At 46.7% G+C, this 5000-nt stretch overlaps 1 protein-coding gene across 1 annotated transcript in view; it reads right to left on the bottom strand.

Annotated features, from left to right (window-relative positions):
* Nucleotides 1-5000, bottom strand: part of crhr1 (corticotropin releasing hormone receptor 1) — a 102158-nt gene that overhangs the window by 23870 nt on the left and 73288 nt on the right. The window lies entirely within an intron of this gene.

Below are 5000 nucleotides of genomic sequence, written 5' to 3'. Positions count from 1 at the left end.
CTACATCTGGGTAACAAAAGCTAAGGCTCAACAGGATGATGAGATATGCTAGCTTGGCAACAAGAGGTATGGGACTAATGACTGGGCTTTGGCCATAGCAACCATTCGGTTAGAACTAGTAACTGCCTGATATCCACAGTCTGGCTATCACCATACCAAGCTCAATCTTTTCAGATTGAACATTAGCACTCTGGGAAGTCTGCACTTTATTTCTACTGCACAAGAGGCGTGATCAATGAGCATAGTTCAAATTACTCTGTATGCTTGGATAGTCCTTCAACCAATCAGACCAACGATCCGGGTGCGTCTTTTGGATAAGCTAGTTTGTGATTGGACCTAAAGGTTGTGGACAGGAAGCAGGGGCTGATAGATGTGCAGGTTTCCAGCCTGAGCTGCCAGGCGAAATCCAAATTCGCCGACAGGTCAGGCAGGGTTCACCCAGCCTATGATATCCTCTGAGAAGAGGAATGAGGTGATTCTAAAAACAAGCCATTGAAATATGAAAAATACCCACTCCCTTCCCACTTCCTAGCTGGAAGAACGCACCATTGATTACAACAACAGATATTCCTGAGAGAAAAGCAAACAAAATGATGTTTCACACATCTTGATTAAACCATTAACTTAACTAACTCACACAATTATTATATATGACTAAAAAACAGAGACGAATACGCGCTGAGGTAGACGGAGAGGGAGGAGAGTGAAAGGGAGAGGACGGAGTGAGCCAAAGAGAGTTAATATCACTGATAACGGGAGTGTTAATGCCTCATCCTTCACCCTGCACTCATCTTATCATAAGCTCCTCTGAGTGTGTGTGTGTGTGTGTGTGCTCCTCTGAGCGTGTGTGTGTGCTCCTCTGAGTGTGTGTGTGTGTGTGTGTGTGTGTGTGTGTGTGTATGTGTGTGTGTGTGTGTGTGTCGCTCATTTCTTTTCAGTGGAGTTGGCAAGCCTCCTGCCTCCGTAGCTGCCACTAGCAGCCCTCCTCTCTGCCTTCTCTACTCCATCCCTCCTCCTCGCTCTCCCTCCCTTTTCTCTTCTCCTCCTTCCCTCCTCTCTCTCTCTCTCTCTCTCCCTCTTCTGCAGAGAGACACCATGTCGAGCTCTTGGAAGCAGATGGACGTATGTTGCAGAGCGCAGCGTAAACAGGGACTTGGCCAGTCCTCAAAGAAGTGCCATTTTCCAATTCTGTTGAATGAACTAAACCTGTATCTGATTGCGTAATCGGCGCATGTCACCGACCCCTAAGCAAAATTTGTGGAAACAATGGAGCGGAGGCACTACTGAATAGAGTCGTGAAATCGATGATGGATCCAAAACTTCAGTGATCAGGAAACGGATATACTGTACATGGAAACGTGTCCTCCAAGCAGGAGAAAGAACAGTGAAGCAATTTTACACCCACTCAAAACTAGTTGTGTGGCTATAATAAAACAAAATCAATAGTGTAGCAGTCACCTACAAGTCAGAAGGGCAGGAAAGGGAGTATTCTGTTGCTCAAAATACTATTTTGACTGTGTCTGGAAGTTGTAATGAATGTAATTCTATCCATGTGCAAGTATTCTGCTTGCACAAACACCACGTGTTTTTAATGCACCCTGTGTCAAAATTACGTCCTAACATGGTAATACATCTACCCTCAGAATCTCTCCCCGACTTGTCTCCACAGAATAGACCATAAATGTTCTCCCCGCCCTCTGATCAGAGAAGTCTAGAACTGTTCCACGCTGTGAGTGGGGGCGTCTTCACCATATGTATGCGTATGTATGCATATGGTACAGATGGTTCGATGCTGAACGCTTGGCTTTTAAAAGAACTCATCTTGGTCGGTCGGCCCACTATACGGATACACTGGCAGCACAGTACAGATCTGCCAGGCAGACAAAGGCAGCATCTCAGCGATCCTTATCACTGCGCTGCTAAATTCAGCGCTGGAACATTCAAGGGTGACCTAGCGAGATGGTACCTGGTGGTGCCCGGAGGCAATGTGGTGACTGGCTGTAAGAGCTCTTATAAATAACAAACTGTGTGTGTGTGTTGAGGGAGGAAAGGAAGGGGGGACGTCTGTGTGTGTGTGTGTGTGTGTGTGTGTGTGTGTGTGTGCGCACTGATGCATTAAGAGTGTATGTCTGTGAGAGGGAGAGGGAGACAGCACTGGTAAAGGCCACTGAGCCTGTGTATGCCCGGCTAAACTGTGCTGCCAACCATGACGCCGCGATACAGGCTGCAGGTAAACAGCCAAGTAGCTCATATCCGCAGCTGGGTTCACAAGTTGCTCTCCTCTGGGCTTTCATTCTATTTTTATTTCTTTATTTGACTCCAGAGAGCAGACAATACTACAATAAATACAGCAAATCTCCTTGTGAACTTGAGCTTATAAACTCGCTAGTGGTAGCAAAAAGGTGGACAAGGAGGTGGGCTAGGATGTAGCTAATAGCCAAAAAAGGTTGTGGGTGTGATTATTGTCTGAAACCGATGTGCCCTTGTCTGATCAAGACAATGTACCTTGAGTGTGTGTGTGTGTGTGTGTGTGTGTGTGGGGGGGGGGGTCCTTGTAATAACTGACATCAGTTGCTTTGGATGAAAGCATGAGTCAAATGAGTAAGTACTTTTAGCATAATGCCAGATATACAGCTGCATTTAAGGGGCATTAAGGAAGCACACACGTTTAATCTCAACTCTCAGCGACTTCACAGCTCAAGTCCTCTATTCATACCCTTCCATTTCAAACTACACCTCTGTTCATTAGCAGTGGCCCTTTTCTCCATACCATAAAGACAGGAACATGAAATCGTCTGTTCAAAGGCACTGCACTTCAAGGCTAGACAAAAAGGGCAGCACATTAACCTTGCCGCTCTGAGATTCACATTAATAACACCACTGCCACTCAGTTGCTATCACCCACCCAGTTGCATTGTAGCTTTATCAGGGGTTTCACCCTCTAAGCATTGATTCTGGGCAAGAATAAAGGAAGCGCAGGATTCATTTGACATTTTTCTATCGACCTGCAGTATATGTCAGGATTAATTTTCTCTGGCCTCCTGTGATTCTACAGTCTAAGCATGTACAGTGCACTCCACTTATTCAGACTGACAATGGCAAAAGTAAAAGCACTTGAATGTGTCTCTGTATTTGAGGGAGTAGGAAAGAACATTATAAGGGAGAGAGACAGAAAGAAGGGGGGGAGAGAAATACTGGCATATCTCCACACTTAGCATAGGAGTTAGTCTCTCTCAGGTTAAGTTTCAGCTCGTGATCCCAGCGACTTTAATCCACCAGAATCTTATTATAAAACCCTTCCCGCTCGGCCTGTCTGGACACTTCAGCATCACTAGGGGATTAAAGGTACACACACACACACACACACACACACACACACACACACACACACACACACACACACACACACACACACACACACACACACACACACACACACACACACCCGAAAAGTCTTGCCAAAATGTAAATGCCAAAAAGTAATTGCTGAGCAAAAATCACCACACAAACACATCTAAAACTCAGACCGTTAAATCACCCGTGTGTTTGACGGGAGACTGAACCCGGTCCAGTGAGAGTGTGTCTAGCCACACACACACACACACACACGGCACGGCTGCTGCTGGTCTGGGCGCTCCGTGCCGCTGCGCTGCCTTCTCCGCCGGCCCCGCGTGTGTGTGTGTGTGCTAGCGCAGCTGGGCTGAGGGTTTGTTTACGCAAGCTTAAGAGTGATCGCCTTTTAAGAGCTTCCTCCATCTTCAGCACCCCGCGCGGCAAATATTTCATCTTCATCACCTAATCACGCTTTTCCAACCTCTCCGGCTGATAGAGTTTAGAGTGCGAGATTGCATTTGCGTGCGTCCGCACACACAGACACACAGACACACACACACACACACACACCCACACAGAGACAAAGACACAAACTCTCATCCTCACATACTGTACTCAGACAGAGAAACACAGACACACAAACTCTCATCCTCACATACTCAGACACAGACACAGACACACACACACACACACACACACACACACACACCACCTGTCATCCTTACATACTCAGACATAGACACACACCTCCTCGGCTCTTACTTACTAATAAATGTATTTTGAAGAGGTGCCAGACGGCAGGCTTCTAAACTCTAAACCAGATTCTTCCACGTCACCTAATCCAGTACGCGCTGGCCCAAAGCCAAAGTAGACATGGCCGCCTTGCATTCGTCTGTCACTGAGGATCTGTCAGGTTCCTCTCACACGTTCTCTATTGCATTCTCCAACACCCCCCCCCCACTCCGCCCTCCTCCATCATCGCCACTTCATCTGTTCATCTGTTCATCCCTTTCTCTTCATCTCTCCTCCATTTCTCACCTCGCCTCAAGTCTTTCTTGACCCGTACTGTCTCCGGGGTGTCCGTTCTTCCTGCGTCACAGACAGTGTTTCCATTCCGTCGGCTTTTTTTTGGTCTAATCTCTCTTTCTGTCTCTTCCTCGGACCTCTTTGATGACTCTCTGGTTGCTCGTTCTTGTCTCCTCGGCCCCCTGTGTTTGTTTGCGCCTTCTCGGAACACTCTGGGTTCTCTCAAAGTGTAATTTTGCTGCTTGTTACAGCCAGATTGGTTGAAACAACAAAAATGTTTGGTGTGATGGTGGTGGGTTTAAAACAACAACAAAATGGAACTGAGATCCATGCTCTTGAATCACTCTACAGCCCTCAGACTCTCACCTCTGTCTCTCCATATTTCCACTCCCATCATTTTTCTCTCTCTCCCTCTCTCTTTCTTTTTCTCTCTCTTTCTATCTCTATCTGTCTCTATTTTCCCATTTCTCCCTTGCTTTCTGCACTGGGCCTCTCACAATCAGTCATTCTGTCTAACTTTCTTCATTTTTCACTCTTCCTGTATTTGCTCACCCCCTCTCTTTCTCTATTTCTTCCGTACCCCCTCTCTTTCTCTCTTTCTTCCATACCAACTCACTTCCTCTCTTTCTCCTGTACCAACT

This window comes from Sardina pilchardus, chromosome 3 (genome assembly GCF_963854185.1).
Source record: "Sardina pilchardus chromosome 3, fSarPil1.1, whole genome shotgun sequence".
Classification (NCBI taxonomy): domain Eukaryota; kingdom Metazoa; phylum Chordata; class Actinopteri; order Clupeiformes; family Clupeidae; genus Sardina; species Sardina pilchardus.
The sequence above is the reverse complement of the archived record's forward strand: the minus strand, read 5'-3'. Positions and strand labels throughout refer to the sequence as shown.